We start from the raw sequence: 11,164 nt of genomic DNA on the forward strand, positions 1-11,164 counted from the left end.
GGAACGCACAGACGGCCTCTTGAGATACAGGTTGGCAGTATTTTCCAAAGCCAAAGAGGTCTCACATCTTGAGATCCATCCATCATGCCTCCAGTATTCACACAACTGCTTTGGAAAACTGTATCCACACAAAAACAAGGATGCTATTATGCACAGAACCTCTACTCATAATGTCTAAACCTTACAGGAATTAGGATGTGTTCAGTAGATGATGCATAAGCAAACTGGGGTACATCCATGTGAAAGGGAGCAGAATATGACACCCTGAAATGTGGAATTTCAAGAGAACCTAAAGAGCTAAAACAATTCTTAGAAAGAAAATCAACACAGCACACAGCAACATTAAATAAAATGCTGTGATACTGGCATGAAGATATACATACGGATGAATGCAACTGAATGGAGATCCTAGAAATAAACCCATTCATCTATGATGAACAGATTTCAGACTACAGTCAACAGCATTAAAATGGGGGGAAATGGTGTTTTCAACAAATGGTGCTAGGTGACTGGCTAACCACATGCAGAGGAATGAAACTGGACCCTTACCTCATACCACATACAAAAAGCATCTCAAAATACATAAAAGGCTTAAATGTAAAAAGTAAAATTTTACTCAGCTCCTTGAATCCACGGGTTCCACATCAATGGATTCAACCAATGCCAGATCAAAAACTATTAGAAAAAAAAATGCCAAAAAGTTTCAAAAGGAAAAACTTGAATTTACCACATTCCAGCAACTATTTACATAACATTCACATTGTTTTTACAACATTTATATAGCATTTATATTGCATTAGTTCTTATACACAATCTAGGAATGATCTGAAGTATACAGGAAGATGTACCTAGGTTATGTGCAAATACTATATCATTTTATATAAGAGATTTGAGCATCCATGGATTTTGGTATCTGTGGGGTGTCCTGGAACCAATCCCTCATGGATACTGAGGGACGACTCTGTAAAATCTCCAATAAAACATAGAGATAAACCTTCATAACCAGCAACCAAAAGAAAAAAATTAGATTTCCTTAAAAAGCTTTGTGCATCAAAAAAATGCAATTTAGAAAGTGAAATGACAGCCCACAGAATGGAAGAATTTCACATTATATTTATATCTGATAAGTGTTTATCCAGGTGTATCAAGAACGTTTACAACTCATCAACAAAGACAAATAACCCAATTTTAAATGTGGACAAAGGACTTAAATAGACCCTTCCCCAAACAAGACATGCAGATGGTCAACAAGCAGCTGAAAAGATAGGATGGAAATGCAACTTAAAACCACAATGCAGTAATAATGCCTTCACACATGCTAAAATGGGTATAATCAAAAACATTTAAAATAACAAATGTTGGCAACAATGCAGAGACACTGAAACTTTTAAACCTTATTGTGGAAATGGAAAATGGTGCAACCTCTGTTTACTCTATGAATATACAATTATCTATGGTTCAACAACTCCACCCCTAGATATAGAACCCAAAGAATTGAAAACAGGTGTACACATCTATTGACAGCAGCACTGTTCACAACAGCCAAAAGGTAGAAACAATGCTAATGTCCACCAATGGGTAAATGGATAAGTGACATGGAGGCTGATCCATATTATTCTGTCTTGAAAGGAATCAAGTGAGGGCTTCCCTGGTGGCGCAGTGGTTGAGAGTCTGCCTGCCGATGCAGGGGACACAGGTTCGTGCCCCGGTCTAGGAGGATCCCACATGCCGCGGAGCGGCTGGGCCCGTGAGCCATGGCCGCTGAGCCTGCGCGTCCGGAGCCTGTGCTCCGCAACGGGAGAGGCCACAACAGTGAGAGGCCCGCGTACCGCAAAAAAAAAAAAAAAAAAAGGAATCAAGTGAAATGATATAGTCTCTGTTGAAAACAGTACGGCAGTTCCTCAAAAACTTCAACATAGAATTAACATATGATCCATCAATTCCACATCAGGGTATACCCAAAAGATTGAAAGCAGGGACTGGAACAGATACGGGTACGCTCATCTTCATAGCAATATTAATCACAGTAGCAAAAGGTGGAAGCGACCCAAGTGTCAATGGATGAATGGATAAACTAAATGTGGTATACACAAAAAGCACTGAAAATTCATCCTTAAAAACTAAGGAAATTCTGACACGTGCTACAACATATATTAACCTTGATCCATTATGATAAGTGAAATAGCCCTGTCACAAAAGAACAAAAATGATATGATTCCACTTATATGAGGTATCCAGAGAAGTCAAGTTCAAAGGCAGAAAATAGAATGCAGTTGCTGAGGGGAATTAGTGTTTAATGGCTACAGAGTTTCATTGGTGAAAATGGAAAAGATCTGAACGTGGATGGTGAGGATATTTGTACAACAATATGAGTGTGGTTAATGCCATAGAACTGTGTACTTAAAATGGTTTAAATGGTAAATGTTATGTACATTTAATCACAATAAAAAATGAATGAAGGGCTTCCCTGGTGGCGCAGTGGTTGAGAGTCCGCCTGCCAATGCAGGGGACACGGGTTCGTGCCCCAGTCCGGGAAGATCCCACATGCCGCGGAGCGGCTGGGCCCGTGAGCCATGGCCGCTGAGCCTGCGCGTCCGGAGCCTGTGCTCCGCAACGGGAGAGGCCACAACAGTGAGAGGTCCGCGTATCGCAAAAAAAAAAAAAAAAAAAAAAAAAAAGGAATGAAGTACTGATACATGTTACAATACAGAAAAGGTCACCCAGATCTTACTCATCCTATGCACTTTCAATCCATCAAGGTTGTGATAATGAGGGAAAGTATCACTCATCATTTCAGAAGAACAAAACAGGATCAGAATGAAAAGAGACATTTCCCTAGAGTTGGGGCAGCTGGTGAAAGTTGAAGTGGGCCTGTGAATTGCATCATAATGTGGAAACCATGATATTTCCTCATGTGGAGGTTTCGTGCTGGTTCCCTGGAAGAGTGTCCCTATTTTGGGACACTGAAGTGTTTTGTGTACAGTGGCAAATGTGAGTACTTTGTACTGCTATTTTAAATTTTCTATACGTTTGAAATTACTGGTAAATAAATGACTTTTCAAAACAGTCATGTCAATAAAAGGAAAGAAATGTAGAGAAGACAACAACCTTTGCTATAGAGACCAAGCCCTACCCAGATCCTGCTCACCCAAAATGATGATGCAATTCACCCTTGTAGGACTTCACACGTTTTTAAGGGACACTGGGGGAAGATTATATTAGTAGCCACTATGTCTTGGGTGTTGTGTATGACCTGGATGTGGTAGAAACAGTGGGATTTCTAATTCCAGTTTTCTGTATTAAATCACCAAAAAACTGTTAGAACCAATAAATGAATTCAGTAAAGCTGCAGGATACAAAATCAATACACAAAAATCAGTTGTGTTTTTCTACACTAATAATGAACCATCAGAGAGAGAGAAATCAAGAAAACAATCCCATTTACAATAACATCAAAAGAACCAACTACCTAGGAATAAATTTAACCCAAGACGTGAAAGAGCTGCACACTGAAAACCTTAAGACATCTGATGAAGAAACTGAAGACACAAATAAATGGAAAGATATCCTGTGCTCATGAATGGAAAGAATTAGTAGTGCTAAAATGTCCATTCTACCCAAAACAGTGTGCACATTCAATGCAATTCCTATCAAAATTCCAATGGAATTTTTCACAGAGGCTGAACAAACAATCCTGACATTTGCATGGAACCACAAAGGACCCCGAACAGCCAAGGGGATCCTGAGAAAGAAGAACAGCAGCTGGAGGAAACTCACTCACTGACTTGAAACCATATTACAAAGCTACAGTAACCAAACAGTGTAGAAATGGCACAAAAAGAAGCACACGGGCCAGAGGAATAGAATAGAGAGCCCAGGAGAAAACCACACATATGAGGTCATTTAATTTATGACAAAGCTGCCAGGGATATACATCAGGGAAAGGACTGTCCCCTCAATGAACTGTGTGCGTGATAGACAGGAGAGAATTACTGTGTTGGTGTCTTGGGGACATTTGGAGGAGTTTCTGACAGTGGGGACGCAATCTGTCCATCTTTTCCCTCCTTGGCAGAAATCTCCATGACATGAGCCTCTCTAAGAATCCTCCCCGAATTGGGGCCTGAAGAAATCAGAGCTGAGATTCCAATTGTCTTTACAGACAATATCGCAAGTATAACTATTACTTCAACAAGATAATTAAAAATGCTATTATTGGGAATTCCCTGGCAGTCTAGTGGTTAGGACTCCACGCTTTCACTGCTGCAGGCGTGGGTTCAATCCCTGGTCAGAGAACTAAGATCCCACAAGCCACATGGCATGGCCACACACACACACACACACACACACACACACACACAATGTTATTATTGCCCTTTATTCCAAATGTGTAAGAGGGGAAGTGTGGTTCCATGCACATTCCATTCTAAACACTACGAGCCTAGTGTTTAGAGCTGTCTGATTTGATTGGACCTGTTCATTCATCCCCGACTGGCTTCAAACCCATCTGAATTACTGGCAATGACCAAGCCGAATCCAGAGACTCACCAGCGGGAAGGACACTGATGGAAACTTTCCTATTACCTGTCCTGTTGGTTTCTCTGCACCTTCTGGTCACTAGGTTGTGTCACTCCCTGTGGTGCTGGGGTATCAAGTTTTTAATACGATTATCACCAATTATGAGACTAGAAAGAACAGAAATTCAGGCTATCCCATGAAATCTCTCTGAAACTAGAGGACAGAGTCACTTTATTGTCCTGGTTTAACAGGTCAGTTAGTTGTTGCTCATTACTAACTAGCCCTCTTTTACCATCATGCCAGGCAGTCAACTGAGATTTACTCATATTTATATTTACACTAGTTCTCCCTCAAAGAGCCTTCTGGATCAAAAGTGTGCACAACATCACCTCAGTCTGGAAATACTGGAAAGGCAGAATAAATCCAGTTTAATGTGACTTATGTAAATCATTTCTTACAGGGAATTCTCTTAGTGGGAAAGGTCAATGTTTTCCACCAAGTAAAAATAAATATAATACTGATCTGATCTCATCTGATCTCAAAATCGTGTTTTCTATAGGCACACATACAAACACACACACACTAGTATGGGCACACACACATGCACATGGGCAGACACACACCCTCTGCTAAAGTTACCAATAGCTTTTAAGGTCAGTGAAATCCATGATTACGAGCTTACGCTGTGGAATGAGCTGGATCTGGGTTTAAATCCTGCTTCTGGCTGTGCAACAGGGCACTTTACCTCCCTGCATGGTTTTCCTCTGCTGGTAAACAACACCCATGACAGAAGGGTTAATGTAAGGATCAGACAGAACAGTGCCCACTAAACTGGTGCTTCTCCAGCTCCACAGTGCACACGAATCATCTGGGAATCGTGTTACATTGGAGATGCTGATTCCGATTCTCAAGTGGGGCTTGATGTTCTAAGTTCCTAGGTGACCTTACACTGCTGGTCCATGCACCAAACTTGGCGTAGCAAAGCACATACTGAAACCTTACAAAAGGGAAACCAAAATTGCTATCCAGTGGTCCTGCCAGCCAAGTAAGAGAAGAAAGCTAAGAGGATTTTTTTGGTGCCCAGTGTGAGCTTGGTGTAAACTCAGTTTCTCTAGGTGTGGAGAAGATGACACGTCTGGGGCCAGGCTTTATTCTGTCCCCTCATGAGCCTCAGCAATGACTTAATTTCCATTCTTCTGCCCAGGGTCAGTCAGGGGCCATGCGAACCCACAGAGATGGGGCGTCTCATACCTGTCATAGTCCTGGCAAATCTCCCCCACGGCCAGCAAGGCCTTCAGGTACTCGCTGGGCTGCTAGGCGTAGATGTAGGGCAGGGGACAGCTGTTCCTGGGGTCCCCATTTGAGGCCGTGGACTCTATAGCTACCTGGAAGAGAAGACAGGCGAATGGGTGGATTTAAAGTGAACGCATCTGTACGACAAAGGAGGCAAGACTATACAATGGTGGAAAGACAGTCTTTTCAACAAATGGTGCTGGGGAAACTGGCCAGCTACATGTAAAAAAATGAAATTAGATCATTCTTTAACACCATACACAAAAATACGCTCAAAATGGATTAAAGACCTAAATGTGAGACTGGACACTATAAAACTCCTAGAGAAAAACATAGGCAGAACACTCTCTGACATAAATCACAGGAATATCTTTTTCGGTCCATCTCCGAGAATAATGGAAATAAAAACAAAAATAAACAAATGGGACCTAATTAAACTCAAAAGCTTTTGCACAGCAAAGGAAACCATAAACAAAATGAAAAGACAACACACAGATTGGGAGAAAATATTTGTAAATGATGTGACCAATAAGGGATTAGTCTCCAAAATTTACAAACAGCTCATGAGGCTTAATAACATCAAAACAAACAACCCAATCAAAAAATGGGCAGAAAACCTAAATAGACATTTCTCCAAAGAAGATATATAGATGGCCAAGAGGCACATGAAAAGATGTTCAACATCGCTAATTATTAGAGAAATGCAAATCAAAACCACAATGAGATATCACCTCACACCAGTCAAAATGGCTATCATCAAAAAATCCACAAACAATAAATGCTGGAGAGGGTTTGGAGAAAAGGGAACCCTCTTGCACTGTTGGTGGGAATGTAAAGTAGTACAGCCACTATGGAGGTGCCTTAAAAAACTAAAAATAGAGCTACCATATGACCCTGCAATCCCGCTCCTGGGCATATATCCAGAGAAAAACATGGTCTGAAAGGATACATGCACCCCAATGTTCACTGCAGCACTGTTTACAATAGCCAAGACATGAAAGCTACCTAAACATCCATGCAACAGAGGAATGGTTAAAGGAAGATGTGGTACATGTACATAATGGAATATTACTCAGTCATTAAAAAGAATGAAATAATGCCATTTGCAGCAACATGGATGGACCTAGAGACTGTCATACTGAGTGAAGTAAGTCAGACAGAGAAAGAGAAATATCACAATATCCCTTCTATGCGGAATCTAAAAAGAAATAATACAAAGGAACTCATTTACAAAACAGAAACAGCCTCATAAACTTAGAGAACGAATTTATGGTTACCGGGGGGAAGGGATAGTCAGGGAGTTTGGGATCGACATGTACACACTGCTATATTTAAGATGGATAACCAACAAGGACCTAATGTATAGCACACAGAACTCTGCTCAATGTTATGTGGCAACCTGGATGGGAGGGGAGTTTGGGGGAGAATGGACACATGTATATGTATGGCTGAGTTGCTTTGCTGTGCACCTGAAATTATCACAACAGTGTTAAGTGGCTATACCCCAATATAAAATTAAAAGTTAAAAAAATAAAATAAAGTGAACGCATCTTGTAGGAATTGCAATCAGCCCTGAGAGAGACACGGCCTGAGGGGGTGGGGGGAAAGCAGCACGTTATACACACTGCTGATAAGTGATAAGTAGGGTTAAAGAACAAATTCATTAGCTTTAAAAACTAGTTACTAGGGAATTCCCTGGTGGTCCAGGGGTTAGGACTAGGCACTTTCACCGCCGAGGGCCTGGGTTCAATCCCTGGTCGGAGAACTAAGATCCTGTAAGCGAAAGGATCTTTTTTAAAAATAATTAATTAATTAATTAAATTTATTTTTGGCTGCATTGGGTCTTCGTTCCTGCGTGCAGGCTTTCTCTAGTTGTGGTGAGCGGGGGCTACTCTTTGTTGCGGTGCATGGGCTTCTCACTGCTGTGGCTTCTCTTGTTGTGGAGCATGGGCTCTAGGTGCACGGGCTTCAGTAGTTGTGGCAAACGGGCTCAGGAGCTGTGTCTCGCGGGCTGTAGAGAGCAGGCTCAGTAGTTGTGGCGCACGGGCTTAGTTGCTCTGCGGCATGTGGGATCTTCCCAGGCCAGGGCTCGAACCCGTGTCCCCTGCCTTGGCAGGTGGATTCTTAACCACTGTGCCAGCAGGGAAGCCTGGAAGGTCAGTTCTAATGTCTTTAAAAATGTGACATTTTATTGGAAGTGCATTTTATGTTTTTGTTTTTTTGGCCGAGCCATGCAGCATGTGGGATCTTAGTTTCCTGACTAGGGATGGAACCCGTGCCCCCTGTAGTGGAAGCACAAAGTCTTAACCACTGGACAGCCAGGGAAGTCCCTGGAAGTGCATTTAAAATTTTCTGTCTTGATATCTGGAGACTCCAGTGGACTAGCTACTGTTGCCAAGGCAGTATGACTTTGGGCTATTGCAGGGATCCAAAGGGGTTTTTGTTGGTTTTTTAAAAAAAATATTAACATGAGAAAAATGGAAAAAGTAAATATAGAAGCTAAATTCAGCCTCTTTTCTCTTCAAAATGCATAAAATGCAGATCCTCTGGTTATATCTCTGATTTAAAAATACAAAGACTCATGAAGTGATTTTCCCAACTGGCAGAGAGACTTTCTCCCAGTCGGTAGAGCTGGTACCATCAGAGTCCTCTTCTCATTCTTTGTTCTGGATTGAGACCCCTCTGAAAATGTGGGACATTGATTCTACACAATATTAACTCCTCACCTCCCAACATGTTTACTCCAAATGGAAAAATCCTTTATGTGAATAAAGGTGGCCATCGAGGTCCAGAGTGTTCTCTTTGAGGGAACTCATGAAGAGAAGACAGAGAAACGCATGGTGCAAACCATACAAATACATTCAGTTGGGTTCCAAAAGATTCAAATGCAGTTGAGAATAAAGATCCCACCACCAACCCATTTTTTTTTCTCTGTGATTATTCCTTCTAGTCAGTATAATGTAAAAGTGTTTGGTCACGAAGATGGGCTCAAATCATCTGATGATGGGAAGAATCAAAGCCTCTATTTCCTGGAATACTACATAAAACTTCTGTAGAAACAGATAACATCTTTGCTTCCTACTAACTGGAATGTGGTATTTTAAAATCATAAGTCCAACTGCAGATCAAAAAACCCTGTAGTACAAGGCACTTTTTTTTTTTAAATAAATTTATTTAATTTTGGCTGTGTTGGGTTTTCGTTTCTGTGTGTGGGCTTTCTCTAGTTGCGGCGAGCGGGGGCTACTCTTCAACGTGGTGCGGGCTACTCTTCAACGCGGTGCGCGGGCTTCTCATTGTCGTGGCTTCTCTTGTTGCAGAGCACAGGCTCTAGACGCGCAGGCTCAGTAGTTGTGCCTCAAGGGCTTAGTTGCTCCGCAGCCTGTGGGATCTTCCCAGACCAGGGCTCGAACCCGTGTCCCCTACATTAGCAGGCAGATTCTTAACCACTGCGCCACCAGGGAAGTCCAGTACAAGGCACTTTTTAATCAAAACCTCCAAAACCAGGGTCTCCTTAAGACAAACCAAGGGTTCAAACAAAATGCTATGTTGTTACCAGAGACCGGGAGATAAACAGGAAGTCTCTGAAGTGCAATGAAAATACAACTCACAAACCTCAGAGTAACGATTTTTAAAGAACTGTTTGGAAGCTCTAGGAAAGTGCCTGTCTCATGCTGGGAAGCTCGCTGGACCCCAACGGCTCCTGCTCCCAATAAATGATGCCGGGAGTGTGTCTGGAAGAATAAACATGAGACTGAGCATTCATAGGAACGGTATAGGTTTGATGTCCATGTGCGTCTTCACACGGGAACACGTGAGCAGATCTTTAGTTCCATTCTAGGCAAGCTCCTCTCATCCGACCATTCAAAACTGCCCAGCCACTCCTACCATGGACAGATACTTCCTTTCACTGAATGCTCAGGGGAAATCACCTGGTTTGGATGCGGTTTGAGTTTGATCCTGTGACACCATCAGCATTTCCCACCAGAGATAAATGAGGAGATTCTGGCCTTTATTAGTATGCTATGAACACAGGTGTCCTGGCTGTACTTGCCAACCCTCCTTCTATTTTTATTCACCTATCTACCTGTAAGTGCCTTTGACCTACTCTGAGCTCAGACCCTTGATCTATTAGAGTAACTCTGTCAGTCTTTCTTTAAAAATGAACAGGCAATAAAATGAATTTAACCCAGAAGCAGCAGCTCAGCAAGGGAAATGAAAACATCAGAAGCACCTTTTCGGCCGAGGCCAGAGCTTCAGGGGTCCCTCCAGTCCTCTCCCCCGCCCCCTCCTCCCTGGTACTTTATCTAATAGAGGAAGGAGCACGGAGGGACTTGGCTGAATCAAGGGACCTGCGAGACTATGGATGAGTTTTAAGCCCGAGACGCAATTAAATATTATTGGAACCTACTGTAAGGGGGGCGGGGAGGGGAGGTTAGGAGGCTGAGAGGCTGAGTCCCAACGCAGCGGGGTCCAGCCCCGGGACCCAGCGCAGACGAACCACCCCCACCCCGCCCCCTCGATTCCCAGCAGCCAGGAGGAGGAGCCCTGCGACTCCAGCCCGGACTCTGCGCCTCCCCCTCCCCGAGTCCCCTCAGGACGCACAAGTCGGGCCCCTTGTTCACCCCAGACCGCCCGAGCAAGCCGGGCGGTGGGCAGGGGCGAGATGAGGGGCCGAAGTTCCCCTGGACGAAGATGCTGCGCGCAGCTCTTCCTAACGAGCAGGGGCGGCTCGAAGCGAACCCCTGTGCCTCAAAAGTTGGTCTCGCCGGGAGAGGAGGCCCGGGGACGCGGCGCCGGGGCCGGGCCCAACTTACCTGGCGCGCGGCCCGGAGGGCGGACGGGGCTTAGCTGGCGGGGCCAGTCCAGCCCGCGGCGGCAGTTCGGCCATGGGCGCGGCCGGGCTTCGTGCCGCCCTCCCCTCGGGCGCTGGGCACTCTGCCAGGGTGGAGGGAAGAGACGCCGAGCCGGGAATTCAAGCTCCGCGAGACCCGGGCTCCATTCTGGACGGCGGGGGCGGGGCCGCTTGGCCCACTGTCACGTGCCCGGCCCTATTTCAGGCGCCCTAGCTTTAGAGCAGGTGCCCAGCCTTCAAATCATGTAAACCGGCTCTTCGTCTCTGAAAGGGCTCCAGGTCACTGTTTGCCCCTCCAGCCTGCAACTTGAAACGTTGTAACTTCCCCGTTGACCCCAGCGCCTAACATAGCTTCTGGCAGAAAGGCTGAGATCAGTGATTGTTCAACACTCGGATAAGTGAGACCCTTCTCTTGGAGGAGGGGTGTGGGGACAGGAGGAAGAGGCTCAGATGGAAAGGGAAGAAGGAAGTTTGGGGAGAACTCAAGAGGAAGGGCAGGGATGA

General features: G+C 44.2%; 1 long non-coding RNA gene across 2 annotated transcripts in view; it reads right to left on the reverse strand.

The window, feature by feature from the left end:
• The window catches only part of LOC109552543 (uncharacterized), a 49,434-nt gene extending 38,638 nt beyond the window's left edge, over positions 1-10,796 (reverse strand). Inside the window, exons 1-2 of one of the 2 annotated variants that reach the window (XR_004528435.2) lie at positions 10,623-10,795; positions 5,767-5,900 (exon numbers count right to left, since the gene is read on the reverse strand). This is a non-coding gene — a long non-coding RNA (uncharacterized lncRNA). Of the gene's footprint in view, positions 1-5,766; positions 5,901-10,622 lie in introns of both variants that reach the window. The other variant, XR_012334488.1, reaches the window with a different exon arrangement.
• Between the last annotated feature and the right edge of the window lie 368 nt (positions 10,797-11,164).

The sequence above is a fragment of the Tursiops truncatus genome, chromosome 10 (genome assembly GCF_011762595.2).
Source record: "Tursiops truncatus isolate mTurTru1 chromosome 10, mTurTru1.mat.Y, whole genome shotgun sequence".
NCBI lineage: Eukaryota > Metazoa > Chordata > Mammalia > Artiodactyla > Delphinidae > Tursiops > Tursiops truncatus.